Consider the following 23,848-nt stretch of genomic DNA (forward strand, 5'->3'; position numbering starts at 1 on the left):
ACAGTTTGATTAGTGTGGTCAGTGTGAATGAGACAGAAAACAAGTCTTTTTGTTGCTTGCTTGTGGTCATGAGTTCATGCTTCTGACTTAGTTAAATGTTCTTCAGTCTGATGTTTTGCAATAAGGCAAAAGTGCTTACTAAGCTAAAGTTTTTTTATAATAAATACAGAATTTTTTTTCTATCTGGAGTCTACTACTTTTTTAATTTTAGATTTGTTATGGCTATTAAGTTTTATTTCGACCTTACCTTTGTTTATTATAAAACAACCATCAATATTCAGTCAGATTTGCAGAAACAGGATCATAGAGAGGTCATTTGTGCTGCACTTGGTTTTGCAAAACATTGTATCAGTATTATATAAGCATCAAGATTTGCATGTGTGCAGGAGAAAAAAAAGCATTTGATCAAAATATGTTCAAAATTCAAAGAGCTGAACAAAAAAGCAGGGTCATCTTACTCAAATTGCCACACCACTTTCTAGGTGTAAGAGAAGTCTATATATTGTTGAAGAATTTGTTGAAAATTATAATTGTAATTTCTGAGAAGTCAGAAGAGAATCTTCCTGAAAGGATGTAGGTGAAGTTAGATGAGAGGTAAGAAGAACAAAAGTAACATATGCAGAGGTACAGATATGGATGGATAATCCATAAGTGTGTCAACTAAATTGCCTGCAAATAAAATAACAAATACCAGATTGCAACAGAAATCAAAGACTAAATAATCACATAAATGAAGATAATTTATTGGAAGTGCATTCATAGCATTGAATTTACTATGAAATGCCAAAGTAACAAAGTAATAGTAGTGTTTCCTTATTTACCTTAGTATTTCTATTTTATTTAAAATGGGGATGTAGTGTATATCTTTATGAATTTCCAGTAAATGGATGCTTGCATGAGATGCAAAGACAGACCCTGTGCTAGTTATGTGGTAACAATTTCAGTGAAAAACATATAAAATCTAGTCCTCTCTAGTTTATCATTGTGACATACTGGTCTAGATGATTCTTACAATAATGATTAGTGATTTTGTCTGTTCAGAATGTTATATCCTTATTCAATAAACAAGCTAGAACAGTGCAGGCTAGCCCAGAGTTCAGTAAAACTGGGGGAATGGCAGTGAACTAGCTGCAAACAAAGGTTAGTGGGTACTTAGCTTAATGACTGATGAAATTTAATAAGTATGGATGGAGTATAGGAAAGAGGTACTACAATAGGAAATGAAAAAAAAATTGAGAGGCTAATAATGCTGGTGAAGGGAAACATTTGTGGCATGAATAAAATGGTAAAAATTTTAAAATATCAGGTTGGACTGATGATATTATAGCAATTAAAGGAAACACTAGATGGAGCTGGTATTCCATTTCAGTAATCAGGGAATGGAGATGCACTTAATGGGACATAATAGTCTATAATGGAGAAAAACACTGGAATAACATTTGAATCCCAAAGACAATTCTTACATACAAGGTATACACGATGCAATGCACTTTTTATTGGTACATATATTATGACACAAATGCAAAGCAGCCTGTTCAGGATAAACAGCACGGAGGAAAATTTCAATTAAAATGAGAATACATGCTGAAAATGCCAACAAATCTATTCAAATGCTTTCCATGTGATAGTCAAAAAATGTATGTAGAAAAGTTCTTAATTTATGTATCATCTTTCTCAGGTACAGATGTCTCTATGTGTAGTAGAACTTCATTCGTACTATTGTTTTTATTCATATAAATAAATGCAAAATCAAAATCATTTACACCTAATGGAGTGTGAAGGGCATTCTGCCTTTATGTGTTATCGCTTAAATCAAGTTGAAATAAATGATTTTGTCAATATCATTTAATAGGTCAGGCTTGTTCACTATCATCAGTGCAGTTTTTACTGGGGAGTGGGGAAGTTGCAGCTTTTGTTTAGTTATTTTTACAGCCAAACTGTAATGCATTACCATGTGCAGTGCTCCTTTTGGTTGGTCAGTGAAGCATATCTGCTGTACAGAATGCCTTTGTGATTACTGCAGGTGTGGGAGATTGTTGCTACTCAATGTTATTGCTGGAGGAAGCTAAAGCACATAACATTGTGCAGTAATTTTTGTTTTCTTATTGTCATTCTGACTGTTTACTACCTCTAGTGTAGTTATGTATTTTCGGGAGGTGGGCTGCTACGTCTGTTTGTCAGTCTTGGAAACAAGATGAAATATCTTTCTATGGACAGTATGTTTCATCTTTCCTTACTAAGACTTTCTTCACAATGTAGTTTGAGGATGGTGGGAATGCCACTATGGGAATCACACAATGGTGAGCTTCAAACTACACTTTTAATACTACAAATTAATTCTACTGCTGTTTGTTACTATATTTCCTGTGGGAAAGGCACAAGACAGTCATATGTATACACTGTGAATACTTAACATTAGCATGATTACAATCTGTTAGTGTCAAATGTTGCTGTTTTGCTGTAGCACTGGTTTAGTTTATTTTAGATGGAAGCTTGAAGGTTTAACACTAGTGGCAGGAGTGTAGAGGTCAGGAGTTTCCTGGATGAATAAAAGTAAGTCATGTTTTGTCCTATAGATTGTCTCTAATTATTTCTGAGCTTTTTTTGATAGCCTGTTGTGCATGTAAGTCAAATTTCAAGTTATCATCAATTGTCATGCCTAGTAGCTTTGTATGAGAGGATGACATCCATAGGGGTGTTATCAGAGGCTGTAACTGAGAAATTTTGTTGGAGATATGTAAGGGCTTATGGGAAGAATAACTTTAGCAATTTTTTTAATTCGGTAGAAGCTGGCAGTTGTTGAGCTAGCTTCCAACTGATGAAAATTACTCTTGGGTGATGTGTTGTAGAGTAATTGGGTTACTGGCAGAACAGATTAATATGGAGTCTTTGTCATATTAAATGAGTAATGCCTGACATTTAACAGAGTGTAGGTTGTTGGTAAATATGTTGAAAAGCAGTGGACCTAGTATGGAACATTGTGGAACACCTGTTTTGACAGGTAGGAAGGATGAGTAAGAATTAATCGATTTAACAGACTGGTGTTTATTGGAAATGTAGCTGGAAAACTAGTTAGTGGAGGTGTTTGATAGGTCAATTGAAGACAGTTGTTTTAGAAGTAAGCTATGGGAAATGGTATTGAAAGCTTTGGATAGACCCAGAAGCATGACAGAAACCAGTTTGCCTTTATTTATGGGTAGGTTAGTAGTGTTGGTGAAGTTTAGGAGAGCTGTTGTTGTGCTATGTTGTAGTCTAAAACTATGCTGTGTGGGGGTAAGGAGGTTGTTTGTAAATGAGTCATTGATTATGAATGCATTTTCAAGGATTTTTGAAAATGGTGATAGAATGGCAATTGGTCTAAAGCTGGATATATCATTAGAGTTACCTCCCTTGTAAAGTGGGATGACGTGAGATTTATTTTCCTGAAAAGACCTATTTATGAGAATAGATACTGAAACGTAAATTGAGCTGGCTGTTATCTTTAGGAAATCATGAGGAATTCCATCTAGAGCTAGTGTACTTGGTTTAATTTGAGGTATTTCTTGATTGCTGTGATGGATACTAGCTGCAAAGAAAAAGAGTTTGTATTTGTAGATTTGGGAAATGAGATGGAGAGATGTGGTCAGGTTAACTGAGGAGGTTGAGTTATTCTGAGTTTGCTTGTGAAATAGTTCAATGTTGCTAGAGATAAGTAATCATTAAACGTGTTGACTGTTTCTTCCGGTGTCCAATGAAGACTGGGGTTTGTTTCTACGTTTGAGCCAGGGAGTAGTATTTTAGATATGGTGGCCATGATTTGTTTCGATTTTTTGTAGCGTCTATTCTGCAAATTGGAGTAATAAAGTTGTTTGTCAAGTTTGATCTAGCGTTTGGCTTTATTTCATGTGCATTTATATTGTTGAAGATTGTTTCCTGTTTTATTACTGAGCCATGCCTTCCAGGCTTTATCTCTATTCTTCATTAATTTCCTGGTGGTAAGAGTGAGTCAAGGAGCAGGGCTGTTTTGAACTCTTTTAAACCTAAGGGGTTCATGTTTACTAGTGTCATAAATATCTTTTTAAAACAGACTATAGCATCATCTAGTGGCAAGAATGTTATGATGTTCCAGTTATGGAATTGCAGTGAGGTGCTAAACAGTTCTGGATCAAAGTCAATCATGTTGCAAGGGGGTTTAATGTGTGTTCCTTGGGAGAAGTGTGCCTTATATGGGCAGATGATCATTAAGTGTGCTTGCTAAGGTGCAGTGGGAGCTTATATTTTTGGGGTAACTTGTTAATAACCACTCCAGCTAATAGGTAAAGTAGTCAAGGAGTTGTGTTTGCTAAAATATAGAGTAGGTTAATAATATGAGTATGAGGAAGGTTAGTGATATGTTGTATCATGGTGGGCAGTGACAGTATCAGTTATAGTAACAGGAAGCTGTATGAGATTATTATTGGTTAGGTAGGTTTGGTGGGAGGAACTCATTATAGACATTTAACGTTGTTTTGTGGGTGGGTCAAAGTATTTAACAATTCTAGCAATTTGGTGATGTAAGAGGTTGTTATTGGTTAGCTGGGTTTTGGAGTGAGGAAGTTACTGTGTATTGATAGTGTATTTGTGATGATGGGGCTAGGGTGAGAAATAAATGTAAAGGAAGTGGGATGGGTGGGATATGGTGGTAGGGTATGGGAATTGTCACTTGTATTGTCAAGATAAAACAGACGGACAGTTATGGGTTCAGTTCAAGTAGTGTTATTGCACACAAACAGATCAGGAATGAGGCTTTGTAACTTAAACTTAAATAAACTTAGAAACATACTGATTACCACACTCATATATATGTTAACACTCTGGCTGTTCTCTCAAAAATGGCACTGCTGCCTGCATGTGCTCACTATATATATGCATGTGAATACATCTGGAAATGCTTCTTAAAGGTACATACACACACTCTGTTCTACAGGAATGAAGTGGGTTGCACCTAGCAGTACTGTAATTTGGCAAAAAAAAACACAATCTGATAAGATTTCCTGACTGCAGAAAATCATTTTTTTTTTCACTTTAACTATTATTAGTGGTGTTTGTATAACTCTAAAAATGTATAGTTTAACTTCATCATTGTTACAGGAATTTTCTTTCGATGAAGTAAGGAAATATATATATATATATATATATATATATATATATATGTGTGTGTGTGTGTGTGTGTGTGTGTGTGTGTGTGTGTGTGTGTGTGTGTGTGTGTGTGTGTGTGTGTGTGTGTGTGTGTGTGTTACAGTGCAGAACTTGGCAACCTAGAGAGAGAGAGAGAGAGAGAGAATGTGTGTGTGTGTGTGTGTGTGTGTGTGTGTTGTGAGAGAGAGAGAGAGAGAGAGAGAGGGGACTGATGCACTATTAATGGGAGGGTAACGTACAAGGAGGATAAATTATATTTGAAAAATGCACAATTTCTACTGTGGCTACAGTTAAGGGGTTGGTGTTGACTAAGCCCCAAGTCTTGTGTGCATACCTACAGTGGTCTATACAACAATAGATTGAAAGCCAATCAAATTATTTGAAATAACGTAAGATTATTTGTAGCAGTTATTTAAAAATAATAACATACAGTGTTGTTAATGCAGGCTGAAAAATCTTGCTTAGCTTTAGCGCAGGTACCCTTTGTTCATTTAGACTTGCTTAAAGACTAACCTCATGGATGGAGACAATGCATGTTAGGCAGGAGAGGTGCGGTTGCATGGTAGCTGGAGGTTGACACAGACCTTTATCCTTTATTTTTTAGAGTGGCTTACAGGCTGCCCTCACAGCTGGAGACAATGCACATTAGGAGTGACAGGTGTGGTGGCTGCTTGATAGCTGGGGGCTAACACAGACCTTTAATTTTGCTAATTGCTGTTGTCCTGGGATGTGTCTGGAGAATCCTTAACAGTACTCATAGCATATGGGATACAAAAGAATCAACAGCAGTAGTGTTAGTAATATAGGTTCAAGGGGAAATCCACATTACAATAAACATGCCTGCTCCATAGCTATTACCACATTACAGCATCAGGAAAATTCCAGATTCAATTTTTTTGACCATATTCTTACTGATAGAAGATCTACTGAGACAGGTGTGACCTTCAGGTGTTGTGCTGTCTCCACAGATACCAAAATGTAAGTTGTTTTGACAATGCATGGTTGAGCAAGTGATCCATGTACCAGAAAATTCAAGGTGTGCCAGAGATGCAACAGACAGTAGGCAACTGTGGTCTTTCTACCAAAGAGATGGTCAGCAATGCAATGGTGTCAGGCTGTCACTTGGCAAAGGCCTGGGAAAGCTGTATGGTCTGCTATGGAGAAGTATACCAGATGTTTCTAGCCCTTAGTGGGTCACAGAGTGAAGCATATGGGGAAAAATCTTCATGTCTGACAAGAACTACTTTATAATGATGTCATATTGTCTGCAACATTAACCAGTCAGTGTCTGGATTCTTAAATATCATGTTCAAAGGTCTGCTGTACCTATTAAATGTTGTTAGGAATGGCTGTCCCCAAGGAATCCACATTTCATAGACATTCATTTTGTAAATAAATAAGTATAATATTTTAAATGTAATAATTTATTTTAAAAATAAAATATGTGTACTAGCACACTTGCCTGATGCAAACTGCATGCCCTTTCATACTGATGTCATCATGCCTAGCATTGTGATCCTGTAATTCATAAGTCCACTGATGTTCACTAGGCTAATGATCCCAGTGGCCTTTTTAAGCCTAGTCATGCATCTCAAATGTATCTGATGCATTTTAGGAACCTTAAGATTATTCTACATGGTAAATTTAGGCTCAAGTTGGTTAATCAAGAATTTATAGGCTTGTTTAATGGATTGCGAGTCATGTACAAGACGGACTATTGAATGTTATTTTTGTTTACCTATGTTTGCTGAATTTATTTTATTAGTACTGATTTAAAACAAGGAAAAGAAAGGGAAGGGAAATCTCTGTTTTTGGTCAATGGAGGAGAGGCTTAAGAGTATTCTAACTGCCTTGAGAACACTCTAAGATGCTCTAAATACTATTTGATTAATACTTACCTAAGGTAAGTCTTGATTACCATATAGGTACCTTCACATTCATTCTAAACCTGATGTGATTACCCATTCTGGAAGTAGGAGATCCCCTATGCAGGATGGGAATTGTCAGGGTGATCATAGTTCATTCTTAGACTCTGCTTTGTAAATCTATAAATATGTAAAAGCACTGCACACTAGAAGGTAGGGCGCCTGTACTCAGAGTCAGGATACCACTGATAAGCCATGTCTTTTCATAAGTGTAAGTTGAAGTTGGTGAGCTGAAGATTGGAAAAGTAAAGGAAGACAGTACACCTACAGTAAATTCATATTTCATTGGTAATAACTCATTGTCTCCTACAGAGTCCTTTTAGTCAAATAATTTTAGTAATAATCTATTTGTTGTTGGCTTATTTAGTGTATGCTCCTCTGTTGCATTTAATTTATCCAAAATGACATATCTGACATGTTTGGGATCTCTTAAGGGTAACTAAATATTGGATATTTTCTAAGTCAACATAATTGTTTACACTACTAACATTCCATCGTGATATATAAAATACTATAGAACAATAATAGAATAATATAGAATTTCATATCTCTTTTAAGAAAATTATCCATATAATAATTTAACATATAGTGCTCAGTTGATATTATTTATTAAAGGTATGAGTGATAATCCAATAGATCTATCTTTATCTATTGTATTATGAATGACTTTCATTTCATGTTTAACGGGGAAATTCATATTTACTTGTATTTGATACATTAGAATTAATGTTTTATAGAAGCACTTTTTAAAGCCTGATCAGAATTTTACCCTACTTGTATTTAAAGAAGAAAGAACATTAAATTACACTCCCAAGTTTACACACATAGAAATAACATTCCATGTTATCAGGGAATATGGTATAACTACTATAATTAAAATAAAAAAGAAGCAAAAAGTTTCTTCCAACAATAACTTGAAATGGATTTAACATTCTTATCATTAAATACTAATGGCTTAAATAATGCAAATAAAAGATCAAACTTACTAAAATATTTAAATCTAAATAAGGCACAAGTAGTATTTCTCCAGGAAATGCATTTTAAGACTAATGATAGCTTTATTTGGAACCTCAAAAACTATACAGTCTTAGCTCAATCCTCCTATAGAACAAAGACAAAAGGAGTATCAATTCTCTGGAAGAAAAACATAATCACTCCAAAAGTTATTTATAAATATGAAAGCAAAGAAGGTCTACTAGCATCTGTTATAATTAAATTTAATAACATAATATGGACCTTAGCTAATCTATACTGGTTCCCAGGAATTGGAGCAAGAACGGTTTAAAAATACCTAGATTTTATTTCCAACAATTATAAAGGAAATCGTATACTGGGAAGACACTTTAAATGTACTTTAGAAGCTTCTGAAACCACCAAGAAGTCTTTTTGCATAACAACTATTTCAAAATCCTTAAAAAGATGGCTTGATTCATTTAATTTAATGGACACTTTTAAAGTAAAAGATGATACATCCTTATTATTTTCCCATAAAGACCATAGATTTGGAACACAAACCACAATAGACAAATTATTCATAGTTCAAGATTTACAAACAAAAATCCTCAACTTCTCAATAGTTCCATGTCCCTTCTCAGATCATGACTCTCTGATAATGAAGCTCCAAATAGAGTTCAAACCTTTAATCCTCTAAACTAGAATTCCATCATATATCATGAAAATTAAAGAATTCAAACAATCGATGTTGTCAGAACTACAATTATTTCTTGAAATTAATAATACAATAGAAATCAGTAGAGTCATGGTTTGGGACTCATTAAAAGCTTATTTATTTGGTAAGACCCTTAGCTGGTACAAAAACAAAGTTAGAGAGTGGGAAACTGAATCATTAGACTTGCAAACCAGACTCCTGACAGCAAAATCTAAAAAAAATCAGAATTGTCCAGAAGTCAAAAAAGAAATAGAGGAATTAAATAAAAAAGATAATGAAATTCTAACACACAAAACTTGTCTAGCCTTGGAAAAATTTAAAATAAACTCATTAGCCACCTCCCCCAGATATCCGCATAACTAATCTACAAGAATTAAAATACAATCTAAAGCATATAGCATTAGTAGTATATATATCATGAAAAGAAAGGGGAAAAGTATCAGATATAGGAGACATCCTTGAAGCATTTTGATTCCATTATATGGAACACTTCAGAAAAGATGATTTAGATGCCAATCAAATAAACTTAGATACAAACCTTATCAATATAAAAAAAATTCCTGAAAACTTAAAACTAGACCTACAAAAGCCTATATCCTACAAAGAAATTGTTGACAAGATAAAAGAAAGTAAATCTAACAAAGCTCCAGGTATAGATGGTATAATTATGGAAATTTACAAACTCTTCCCTTCAACAGTAATCTCCCTTTTTCATAAAACTTTGCTAGAAGTCCAATTAGAAGCAAAATACCACCCTCATGGAAATATTCTCTCATAACACCAATTTTAAAAGATAATAAACCATCAGACCTTTACACCTCATGCAGACCTATATCATTACTGAATAATGATTACAAAATATTTATGTTAATCCTAGCTAATAGAAAGAAAATCTCACTTTCAAAGACAATTAATAATGATCAAACTGGATTTTAATATAACAGGCACACACATGATAATATTAAAAGGATACTTACTCTTATAGATTATGTGACTAAAGAAGATAGAGAAACACTTGTAATCGGATTAGACACAGAAAAATCCTTTGATTAACTCAACTGGGAATATCTATTTAAAACATTAGCATTATTGGAATTTCCTTCTCCCTTCATCGTATTACTAAAAAACATATATATTAATAACTGAGCCTACATTAATTTAGGTCCTTTCACCTCAGAATATATCCATATAACGAAAGGTACTAAACAAGGATGCCCCCTTTCTCCTATTTTATTTGCTTTGGCTATAGAAATACTTGCATAAATAATACACAATAATCCAAGAAAAAAGGAATAGAAGTCTATGAGCACTTCATATCTAAAATAATGCTTTTGCTGATGATATTTTATTAACCCTATCAAACTGCAGAGACTCATTAGGAGAGCTAGAATAAGTAATGGAGAAATTTTATAAGATTTCAAGTCTGCACTTTAATAGATCAAAATCAAAATTTCTATTTTTAAATAAGAAAAAAGAACTATAAGTTACAGATAAATCCATCATAGGAAAACAAAAACTGACACTAAATTATTTAGGAATAGTGTTATGCAAAAATATAAACAAAACAATATTAATAAATTATAAAAACATTATTGAAACAATAAAAAAATATATAGAAAGGTGGAACAGTGGAACAAAATGATATTAACTTTTTTGCCAAAAATACTATATGTAGCATTAGCAATACAGTTAATTCCTGAAAGATGCATTCTTAAAGAAATAAACTCATGTTTAATAACATTTTTATGGTATCCAAAAATAATAGAGTAGCTCTAAGTCATCACATTAGACCCTGGAAACAAGGAGGATTGAACTTCCCAGAAATAGAAACATATAAAAGCATCTGTGCTTAAAACTACAATAGACTAGAAAACCCAAATTATTTTGCCAACCGGAAAGAATTAACAATAGCTATATTAACAAATGAATTTAATCTGTTAAAAAAAAAATAATAGTAGACACATCAAACAAACCCTGGTACATACTATGCAGAAGTATACAATATAATATAACAAAACCTTCTAAAACAACACTGATTAATCATTACATCAGTTCCTTTAGGAAACTTATCAATGCAAACATAGATCTAAAAATCTGGTTTGACCTTTTAACCCCATTTACCATCACTAAGAGCTTTCCTCACAAAATATATAGGTAAACAATAACCTCCTGGGAACAAAATGGATTCTTAGTCTGGTTTCAATGGGCAAATAAATTAAATGTTTTAGATATACATATGATAAAAACTGCTTACAATATTCCAACACAGGACTGGTTAACCTTACAAAGCATTCTAATGTACAGTCAAGATGTATACAGATTAATTAATAATTCCTCATTTAACGATATTCCAAATATAATACATTCTCTATATGAATTTATGTATAATAGTTGTGAAAAGAAAAATTCCATTTCAAATCTATATAAAGAGTTAATAACATATAAAACAATTCCCAAACCATCATACTGGCAGTTCTTAATAAAAGGTCAGTCATTGCAGTTAACAGAAGAAATTAAAACTAACATCTTACTATCAGTTAATAACACCTCTAACACACAGTACTGGAAAATATTTAACTGGAAATACTTACATAGAGCATTTTAACACCAGATAGAATTAAAAAGATCAGTACTACTACAAGTGGTTTTTGCTGGAGATGTGAAAAGTCAAATAAAGCAGACTGGATTCATATTTTTCATGATATTAATAAAATTAAATCATATTTTAATGGAATCATTTATTTTTACAAGCTTTATTTAATGAATCCTTTACCTTAACTAAAGTATTGATTATACTAAATGTGAATGAAGGTCCCTACCTGAATAAGACAAATATGTATTTGTTATGGACAATACTTGCTATAACTTGGAAATGCATAACCAGAAGGTGAAATTCAAATACATCCCCGACCTTGGAAGAATTCTACACTTTACTGAAGACAACTGCATCAATGGAAATAAAAATCAAAGAACTATGAATCTATCCCAGGCCATTGGCAAATAATCCTTGGAAGAAAGTTATATCTTTGTTCGACACTCTGCAATAATCAGTATTGTATCTCTAACTGATCTGTTATTTCTATATTTAATAACATACAATGTATATAATTGAAAGTCAGGCTATTGTAAATATTGTATATAGTTGTTTAAAATTATATTTAAAAATATTATGTAAATGTTATTTTAATTGAAAATAAAAAAAAAGTATTTGAGGAAAAAAAAATAATTTAAAGGCTGCCTCTGTCCATTAGACTAAAGGTAAATTTCCAGTTTGCCATCCACTGGTCCAAGTTATACCTTTATTAGGTTAGGGAAGAACTTGCTTCACTTGGGTGGAAAGCCTGTTCCAGAGAATGGATACTCTCTGAGACATATACCCATCCTTTCAACATATCCTATTTATGTCATATGTGAGGTTTAAGTCCCCTGATCAGGTAATTATGTTGATAATTGTTTTGTGGATATATGGGAGGTCCATCACAGTGGGATTTCAGGATACCTGGTATGTCAGTCATAGATAACCCTTCAATAGTCTGTAGGAGACCAAATACAGTGATAAGGTTACAAAGTGATCTACATAATACATGTTGTTTATGCCCTGTATCCTTTGTGGTAATACCTGTGGACATTGCATTTTTTGCATCTGTCTGATTAGTTCATACCAAAGGGAGGGCTGCATTCACAATTCAGGTTGCTTAATGCCATTGAGACAACCAGAGACAAATAAAAAATATTTTAGATAATTATCAAGATGTACCTTTTCTACCTTCAACATGATTTATACTGTTAAAAGGAGAATTAGATTAGTCAAGAGGAGGTGCGGGTACAAGTTGTATCAAAAACCTGTACTTCAACTTGAACACATTTTTTGACACAATATCCCCTCTCAGGCATGACAGAATAGCTAAATTAACCTGGAATAAACACCTGTGTCACCCAATGGATTTCCTATTGGCTCAAGGATAGGATATAGCTAATAAAAATAGGGCACGTTACCAGTGGAGTCCCCCAAGGTTCTGTGCTGACACTTCTCTTGTTTGGCATCCACTTTTCCGAAGTAAAAGCCAGTAGCAAAGGGTACTGTCTGAATATGTTTGCTGATGACTGTAAGCTAGGAGTAGTCATTGAATCTCCAGCATACTTCTCAGCCTCCTAGCAAGAAATATGGACAAAGCCACAAATAATGGGGGGGAACAAAAACCCACAAATAGGGACACTTTTTAAATATTGCTCTTACAAACTTAGAAAGTTGATAAACTAACAGATTTTACATTAGTATGAATTTTCTGAAGGTATGAAGTCTGAAATTCAAATGTCTGCCATTATATTCTGACTTCAGTCCTCAATGATTTGTTAGAGATTTGGCAGAAAATCACAATTTTCTGAGAAACAGACCAAAACTATGAGGCAAAAATCTGCACATTCTGTGACAATCTAGACAGTTGAGAGGCATGATCCCCAGATGACTTATTCATCCTTCAGGAAGGTTTGTCTCAAATAAATGCTGGTGACAAAATCATGGTCTGAAACTGAATGCCAATAAATGCATTATTTTATCCTTTGGGAAGTCATCTACCCCAGGGAACTACCACATTGACAATACCCCTTAAGTCTTGACCGATTGGTTCAGGATATGGGAACTTATGTGGACAGTGACCTAACTTTTGACCAACATATGTCTGTTGTAAGAAAGTCTTTCTATAGTGCACAGCTTATAAACAAAGGAATTGTTTCTAGTTCTAGGGATGTCATTGCCCCCCCTTTACTCAGCCCTCATTAGGCCAATCATTGAATATAATGTCCCTTTTCACATGTACCTGCCCAGACTCATGCAATAACTGGAACACCCACAGAGATACCTTACTAAAAGGATACAAGCCTTAAACAACATGTCCTACAAGGACCAACTCAGTGCCCTGTCGCTATACTCAGTATCCTACAGATAGCTAAGAGGTGACCTGTGTCTGGCATGCAAGGCGTCCTCTCACCCATTACTAATGGATTTACTGCACATCAGCAAGTCAAATGGCATCATAAATACTCAGTATAGGGATCTTCTGCAACATTGCCAGAACAATTTGGAGTGGACATGGATATATCGCAGAGGATACTGCCACATCACCGGGCCAGTTTGGAGTGGACATGGATATATTGCACAGGATACTTCCACATCACCAGAACAGTTTGGAGTGGATGTGGATATATTGCAGAGGACAATGCCACAACACCAGAACAGTTTGGAGTGGACATGGATATATCGCAGAGGATTTTGCCACATCACCAGAACATTTTGAAGTGGACATGGATATATCACAGAGGATACTGCCACATCACCAGAACAGTTTGGAGTGGACATGGATATATCACAGAGGATACTGCCACATCACTGGAACAGTTTGGAGTGGACATGGCTGTATCACAGAGGATACTTCTGCTGGTGAGCAGACTCCCAGGTCACACAAAACAAAATTCATTTCTATCTATTTTCAAGGGCAACTTAAATCTTTAGATGGAAAAAGAAAATGTACCTCAGAACTGCCCCTTGTACTAGTAATAGACAGAAGTAGCTCCTATATGTTTTAGCCCATGCATGGATTCCCTCAAATTATCTATGGAATGATCCCAATAATCAATAATCATCAACCATGGGATGGGTAAGGCCAATGTATAACTAAATGGGATAGTTTATTTTGAATGGAAAAGGGAAATTGGCTAGGCTTAAAATGTCCTGCAAGAGCAGCTAGCTTAGTACTTACCTATGAACCTATGAACCTATGGAAAGGGAAAATAAGCTGCTACAATGGAACACTTGGAACAGTTCTTTGGGTAAGCAAGATGGAGGAAAAATCTGTTTAGTCTTATCCAACGTGTCCAAAGTGTTCTAACAGAGCAGAAGAGCTGTTCCAGCACTCTGCTGGAGTGGTTTCCTTTGCACACTTTTTTTTATTTACTTTTTTCTTGTCTTACTTAGGGAAGAAGTGCTTCAATCCACCCAAGGATCATCATTTCACCACATCCTTCACATCTCTAGAGTAGGAAGGCTTTAAGCATCCACAATGAAGCATCACATTTTTAAGCTATCATTTTCCAATAAAAGTCATCATTTTTTATGGGAAAATAAGATCAAAATAGAAAAGCACTTTGCATGGACATTACAAAAAGGTAGAAAAGAAATGCAAATACAACATTCCTTTTTGTGCCGCTGAACACAATCTTTAAGTAGTGACAGATGTTTTTGCCCTGTTTAGCTAATACATCTTGTTCAAATTGAGCACTTAGAAAATTATTTGACTGCTGTGAGTGCGGGCCATAGCTGTGGGCACTGGTCATTGAGTTTAGCTGAGGAAATGATTTGACCATTGTGAGTGGAGGATCATTGTTATGGCTAATGGTCACTGAGGCTAGTTGTCTAAGGTAGTAAGAAGCCAGAGATAAGAACAACTGAAAGCTACTGGCATGTGCAGATTATTTATATGTATCCCATGCCCTATACATTGAGAAGTGTTTTCAACAGACTGCTTTCAAGACACAATGGAATTACCAAAGTTAATCAATGGTGCAATGGCTTAGCACTGTGGTTTTACCTTGGGAAGCTTATCGACATTCTTTGTCCATACAAAAATAGTGGAATAGCTTGGATAGTTGCATTGTAAAAAAGATATTTATTCTAAATATTGTTTCCTAAATCACAAATGATCTGCAAGTTTAACAAAGGCAACAAAACGTAACTCTCTTGTCTAAAACCCATTTTGAATGTTGATACTCCTGTAAAATTATAAAACTTAGGGCATTAGATGTTGATGGCCATTTTAAATGTAAACAATGCTAATGTACTTTAGTGATCCAAAATATAAAAATAATGGAGAATCTTCAGCTTACAAAAGTGAGCAGTTTAAAATCTAAATTATTTATTTATTTGGAATTTAACTCCAACTGGGTCATGAGATGCCCATTTTCAGCAGAGACCTGGGAAGAAAAGCTCCAGATACATATGGTTAACAGAATGAAAAACTAAACTGACATAATAAAGACATAACATTCAAGCACAAATATGAAAACCACACATTAGTTTGTCAAAATGAGAACTTAGACAAACATTCAAGCACAACATTTGAAAAACTACTCATTAGTTTGTCAGAATAAACTCAACAGGCATAATAAAGTTATAATGTTCAAGCATAAATTATATGGAAATCCTGATAATAGGAAGGTGCAGCATTATTTATATAATAGACAATTATTGTAATGATTATTATTATTCTAGAAATCATGAAATATTGTAAAAGATTAGATTGGTGAAGACATAGGACAGCAAAAGTAGAAAAAGGTAGGTTGTGATAGAGAGGAATGTAGGAATAGATGTGGAAAAGGTATGAGTGTAACCTCATGGGAGTATGTGTAGAGGAAGGGATGGTAGGGTAAGCTAGTAGTGGGGATAGAGAGGGTAGAGGTAAAAAAAGGTACGAGTACCTCAGCCTGGACTCATACAGGAGCAAATCCAAGCTTTGTTGAAGTATTATTTTATAGAAGTTTTGAAGGAGTGCAGGTATTGCAACATTTACTGAAGTTTAGGGTATAAATTTTCTTTTTCCTGTCAAGACATAAGTAATTACAAATTTAACATAATGTGCTTAATTAGCAACACCTGTAGGTATGCCGTTTATTGGCAATAAATGGCAAGTTATGCTGTAGCTAAAACTTTTCATGATACTTTTTAGTAGTTGTGGTGAAATTTTAAATGTTATTTTGTTAGAATGGTTAGTGAAGTAATGTTTGAGTAATAACCACCTGTAGAGATGATTGCTCATTTTTAACTGTCAATTAAATAATAGCTGTAATCACTCTAGTAAAGCACTTTCATACTGTATACTCTTACACACACACACACACACACACACACACACACACACACACACACACACACACACACATATCTATATTTGTGAATTTTATATCCTAATAAAATGTGTTGAACTATCAATTGCATGAGGTATTTCATGTTGCAGCAGCAGTGACAAACTATGTCAGACTAACCACGAAACAAGCAGCCGTGATGTTTTTATGAAAATAAGCAGCAGTTTCAAAACCACTAACTGCAAAAGAAGAAGCTCGCTTCTTAATCAGCAAATGCTATTTGCATAATAGAGAGCTGTGTGAGCCAGGTCTTTGCAAACTATTTCCTTGCTCAGCCAAGGGGAGGGCAGGTGTAGTGGGAAGGACAAATCTAAGAAAAGAGTTGACATCACATGAGTCATGTGGTGGGTAAAAGCCAATAATAAGTAAGAATGAAAATGGGAACAGTTACATTTGTATTTTGAGTAGTGTGAAACATTTCTTTGGGCCTCATAAACAACCACAGAACCACAAGTTGGGTGCAGAAACAGTCACACAAGAGTGGCTCTGGGATATTGGTCAGCAGAGAGGGCGAATCATTCTGATTGCAAACCACAGAATATCGTACAGTGGTAAGCATCATCAAAACCACAGCCAATCCTCTATTTTTACATTCATTCGAGTGTTGCAAAAAAAAAATGCCTTACCGGATAAGCTCATACTGCTACAGAAGTACAAAATATGAACTGAATGGCAATGCCATCAAATTGGCTTAATCTAATGTCAGTTTTTGTTCTGTCTTCCCAAGGTGGAAGAATCTTTGACCCCAGCTTTTAAAAGACAAATTGGAGAGGAAATAATGGCTTCAGACAGCATATTTGAGTCATTTCCTTCATATCAACAGTGCTTCATGAGGGGTGAGTGGTCCTATATATTTTTGTGAGTTTGCACAGAGTTGCAAAGGCATATGCTATTAAGTTTAAACTGAGGAGTATTTGGAGATGCATAGTACATATGATTAATCTGCAATGTTTTTATTAAAATCAACAGAAACAGTATACAATAAACTTTATGGTAGCATAATTTATTTATCTGGCAAAACATGTGGACTAAGTCTTCTTCAGCTCTGTCCATCCTCATGAAGCAATAATTTCTGTTTAAAAGCTTAAGAATAAAATTCTTTATAGAAAGGATATTATTACAACTGTGATTATGTACTATACAAACAGGTGCAATTCTCATAGCTGTAATATTGTTTGTAACATACTGATTTCAGCTACAGCCCTTGAAAATACGACGGGTACTCATTTTGTTGCCTTAGATATCTCAGTGATTCAGCAGCAAAGAATAAGGCATACAGTAGTAGTTATATGCGCAGTGTGACAAACTTCTATCAGACTTAGCTAAATAACCTTGAAATACGGTGCACCATTTTAAAATGAAACTTGAATTTTATATTATAGTCAGGAGAATGCGCAACAGCATTATTTCACAGCAAATGGAAGAAGAAACAAAGGGCTAATTTCAGAAAATGTTTTTGGTTGGTTTCTTGCAGTATGATAGGAAACCTGTACAATTTCAAGAGTGTATCAAAATGCATAACCAGAAAAAAAATGAAGTTGCTAGATCAACAGATGATGTTGTGTTTCTGAAACATGTAATGAGAAATGCATTTCTCACCATATTATTCCGAAAGCTTTGTGAGTCAGTAAATGTTGTCTCTATAGATTGATAGCCGTTAGTAGTGCTGTTAAGCAAATATAGTAGTAAAAGCAGGAAACGCTGTCTGTTCCATGCTATCACAGCAAGATGTACTAACAGTCATACTTCTGTGCTGAGCAAAGTAAGTCATAAGATGTGAACAACTCATTAGTGAAGCAGTTGATGATAAACACATTTTTGTGCTTGCACAGACAGTACCCAAAGCTGGCATACATACAGGCAGTTAGCAGACATTTTAGTAAACCCAAGTCATAAAGAGCTGGATGACTCGAAAATTTTTACAGCATCAATCAGTCCTGCTCATGAGTCAGCCAGCCATCACCGACAGAAGCTGCCAACTGTTCCTTTGGCTCCTTTTATATTCAAGTATTTCCTCTGAGCTGTTAACAAGCAAAGGAAACAATATTCATCTAATAAAAATAAAGACTTTCCTGCACTGAGACAGCTGCTGTATTTTCCTTGCCTATTAAGTGTTTGTAATTTTATCTTCAGGAAGGCTTATTGAGGAAATTTTTAGATGTCTGATAAAGTAATACACACAATGAATTCCATCTTGGCCCCTCTGGCTGCATAACATCATGCAGCTAAGTATGAGATTGCTTTTAACAAATAATAAGCAAGAAGCTTAGTAAACCTATATAATACTCAATTTAATGAGCAAAGATTATAAAATATACAACTTAAAGACTACAATATAAGCTGCATTGAATTTTGCAATTAACATATAATACACTGTATACAAGCATGTTTAAGACTTTGCAAGTTGCAAGTGCCATCTTTTATGAAATTTTTTTCTTTTTCCTTTTCCCTCATCTGTACTGAATGTATTAAAGTCAGTTCATTCAACTGTGTAAAAAAATCAGACTTAACAACAAAAAAGTTAACATAATCAGTTCTATTTTATACCTGTTGCCTGTTTTTACAGTTAAACGTCTTCACACATGTCTGGACAGTGACTTTAGCCCCTAAAATGTTATTGTGTGTATTTCAAAGCAAGTGAAATGGTTGGACAAGGGGAAAATAAATTTTCAGCCTCAAGCTTGGTTGTATCTGTTCTTGCAGGTCTCACAGAAGGAACATCATAACTCTTTCTTTTTTGTGACACATATTGTGAAATTAAGAAAAAAAAATGTTTTATTCTATGATAGCAGTGTCAGAATATCTGACAAATTATAAAGGGGAATGTATACCACAAAAGAGTATGGGCCTTCCGTATTATAACCCTCCAGGTCCACATGCTTGTGTTCAAGCATGGAAGTTGAAATTGCTGCACTCACCTAACACCTCCCAGTAACATTTACAAAGTCAGTAGTGGCACCATATTAACTGAAGCACATAGTAATGGACAATGATGACAGAAAGGGACTCCCACGGACATTTGCTTTTCTCTTGGTTGACGAGCTGCACCACACAGGCTGCTTTAACATACCCAATCTTTTACATGACCTCCTTCCTGACCTGCCCAGGACTGCTGCAGCTATAGTCTAATCACATTGCCGTTTGGCTTTGACTGGATTTGAATGAATAGCTTCTTTTATTCTAACTTTACGTGTTTAGATGTTATTAAATAAATATTTGCTACCATATTGCAGAGTTTAGACTGCAATATTGATGCAGGTATTCATTCATTTCTGTTAAAAAAGTCCTTGTTTTTTCTGACCCATGGATATTTGTTTTACATGCGCCCTTATATACATTTATTCTATGCATCCTAACCAGCAGATCAGGTGCATAAACACAAGCTGGCAAATGCATTCATGAAAAATGTTGTATGCTGCCTCGCAGCCATTTGTTGCTCCTCCAGTGCAATGTAAAACTTCTAAAACGTAGCTGCCTGAACCATTCACTACATTCAGAATCTGCACCACAAAAAAAAAAAAACACCAAATAAAGCAGGAAATGACAGAACTTTAGCACTCAAAGCAGTTTAATAATGCTTTCGTCTAAAAGACTTCTTCAGAAAATAATCAAGTCACTTAACACATTAATTTAAATAAGAACAAGTAAGAAATCAGCCATTACAGGCAGAGAGACAAGCTCACTTCTAGAAACATCTTGCAGATACTGCCTCACCATATGCCTACAGCACAGTGACAGACATACTGTTTTATGCCTTTGTGTCCTTTCACACCATTCACAGACTGAAAGGTTATGCCTTCAGTGGATAGTATATGACCACTGACTAGCATGGGCATTCTTCACAAGTGAACACCTTTAGGTGAGCTCCATTTCCATAATGAAGATTGGACATTTGCATTCATCAGTGGGTTAATGAGAATTTGTACCACATGTTTAACATATGCCAGCAGTTTATTCCAGGTAGCCTTAGGTGACTCTGTAAAGAACTGAATAACCAGTTAACAGTACTGCCTTTGAAAGACTTTTTTTATTAAAAACACATAAATCAGTAAGGGAGCTATAATAAGCTTTCTGACTGACCAGCATTCTGGATTTTAATGATCACTTGTGAAACCACAGAAGTGAAGATAGAAGCCATAGAAGTTTTTGCTAGTATTTACCCTTAAAGTTAAATGCTGCCTTTGAACTTTATCTGTACATGGGTTTCAGCATTACTTTTGTTACACTGGCTTATCAGTATGTCTGTTACTTTAATAAGATACTGGGTTTAATACAAAAACTAATGTTTTCATACAGAACTTACTTTCTCACAGTTAACAATTCAATACTAACATTATCAATACAGTTTGATTGCTTTTATATAAATATAAATTTGCCTATGTTACAAGTGGTACTTCAATAAAAGTGTTTAAAAAAAACATTATAACACTCTATAAAATATAGCTTCTTGTTTTATAACTAACTGAGTTTATTTAAAATGAGTATTTTGTACAAGAATATATGTTTCTGGTTCTGAATCAAAGTTTGTCTGTTTAAAAAAATTCAGTGTAACTACAAGACAGAAAACCTATAAAAAATATATATATATATAATTACATATTAAGGTCTTACAGGCAGAAATACTAATTCCCATACTCTGGAATAAACTACCTATCTATATCAAACAAAGCTCCTGATTAGCACTCTTTAAGAAAAATCTTGATGATTGGATGGGAAATAAGAAATTCACCCCGGGGAACACTTCTGTGGCTCTGCTCGACAGTGACACAGGAAAATAATTTTCTTGGGTGGCAAAAGCCAGGGTACCTCTTTGTCTGGGCTTGTATAGGCCCTAGGGCCGATAGCCTAGTGCCTACCTATGAACCTATGAAACCTCACTACTGTTAAAGAGCATTACAACATATTTTAAATTTTAAAATGTTGCATATTTTCTGCTGTGTTTGTGCCCTTCATTTAATTTTGCAAGTATAGTTTGCACAAGATATAGACATATGAACATTACAACAGCACAACAAATGTATGCCCCTGAACTAAGGATGCAAGTGTTTTTTTTTTATTTCCATAGCTGCCATGCAATGCCATGCTTAAGTCCTGCAAAGTTAAGGGTGTGCAAAAGACAGACCATAATCCTGAATTATATATCATTACTTCCTGGGCAACTTTTATTATTATTCAGCTGTTTACCTCACATGATCCACCAAACACAGTTTTCTGGAGGAATGCTACTCTTATTCTTTTCGACTGGAAAACTCTTAATGAATAGGAAGTGGTTTGTCAAGGTCATAGGCATGGATTATAGGAAAAGCATGTAGTACCATGCTATAGCCTAATGCACATCATAAACTGAATAGTACGTGTACCTTTGTTCACTCTGTACTCACTGCAATAACTGATCGACACTTGACAGAGGTTTGCATTTTGTTACTGTTTTAGTGGGTGATGAAATAAATGTGCAGAAATTACAAAGGAGGAAAAGGTGCACCAGCAAAAATTAGAGAATCTGTTAAGTGCAGCGACAGAGAAGTGAAATAGGTAGTAAACATGGTGCTGCTGCTACTTTGTTTAGCATGCAACAACTGCAGCTAAAGTGCACAGACAGTAAATAGTTCTGGGAGCTGATCATGTGTGCTTCATACAACACCAGGTAAGAAATTGTTCTAAGTCTCGCTGATATAAACACTGTCATAACCATTACATTATGCTTTGTAAACTAAGTACTGTATCCTATGTTCTCGTCTAGCCTTAAATTCCTGTTAGGCAATGCAAATGTATGTTAAATAACTACACTGAAGCACATGGCAACCTTATCATTAGTAACATGCTGAATGTAATAAACTGCATTTCTAAGTGTGTGTGGGTATGCTCATGTGCACGTGAGTGTGTGTGTGTGTGTGTGTGTGTGTGTGTGTGTGTGTGTGTGTGTGTGTGTGTGTGTGTGTGAGCATGTGTTTGTGTGCCTGTTTGTCTGAGTTCTTGAAAAAGAAAAAAACAATGCTTCTGTAAAAAAACTCCCTTCTGGAAATTAGTCATTTTCAGCGAGTAGTGGCAGTTCTTTATTTTCAGTGCTTGTTTGCATAAATACTTAAGCAGTGACTAGAACAAAAACATTTCCCAATTGCTGGTAGTCACAAGAAAAGTGTACGTTCAAAGACTTCCCTAAATACCTGTAATTTCTTTAACAATATTTTGAAGCAAATGTAGCCTTTACCAATTGTGCAGCTTCAGGTCACAGGTGGCCTATCTGTGAAGATGTCTGAATTTTTGAAAGACATAACTACAGATTACTGTTAATAAGACTTCAATACTCAAAAAGATTTCAGTCAAGTGGAAAGTTTTATCTGCAGAACCTGCTTTGCTGATGAACCTGTCAAACATCAAAATTGTAGCACAAGTGTTTAAAATAAAAAACAAATTAAAAGCCATGTTTCAAGACAGCAGGTCAACAACAGAAACAGTGCCATTAATATGCTTCTTGTCAATTTAAAATGAATTCTGGTTCTACTTATTTTTTGTTTTCTTTGAACTAATACATTACTTCTTATATTTTTTTACTAATTTCAGACTTAACAACACAGACTGCACTTTTGTTTATATTTCATATTAGCCTTTCTTGTGACTTCTTTATGTAAAGTGCAGCCCCTCCCTCTAACACACACGCACACATACGCAGGCTCTATATTAGATATTCGAATGCTTAAAAGTTCGAATCACTAAAGAACGAACTTTAGTGATTGAACGCTTAAATGTTCGAATAAACATAAAAATTAAAAAAAAGAAAAGAAAAAAGAAAGACTAAAGGTTGTAAGCAGGGGTCAAGCCCCCCCTGCACACCCACCCCTGCTACTTAAATATACCAACTCCAAGATCACGCTACAGTGTAGGAAATGGGACATTTTCCATTTCCACACAGTAGCACACTGAAGTGTGATCTCGGATTTGGTATATTTAAGTAGCAGAGGATGTGGGGGGTGCAGGGGGGCTTGCCCCCTGCTTAAACTTTACTTTTTCTTTTTTTTTAAATATTCTTTTTATAGATTTTCAAACTTTTAAGTGTTCGATCATTAAAGTTCATTCTTTAGTGATTCGAACTTTTAAGCATTCGAATATCTAATACAGACCCCACACGTGCACACATGCGCACACACATGCACACACACACACACACACACACACACACACACAC

Source organism: Protopterus annectens, chromosome 5.part0, assembly GCF_019279795.1.
Source record: "Protopterus annectens isolate FY-2018-M chromosome 5.part0, PAN1.0, whole genome shotgun sequence".
NCBI lineage: Eukaryota > Metazoa > Chordata > Ceratodontiformes > Protopteridae > Protopterus > Protopterus annectens.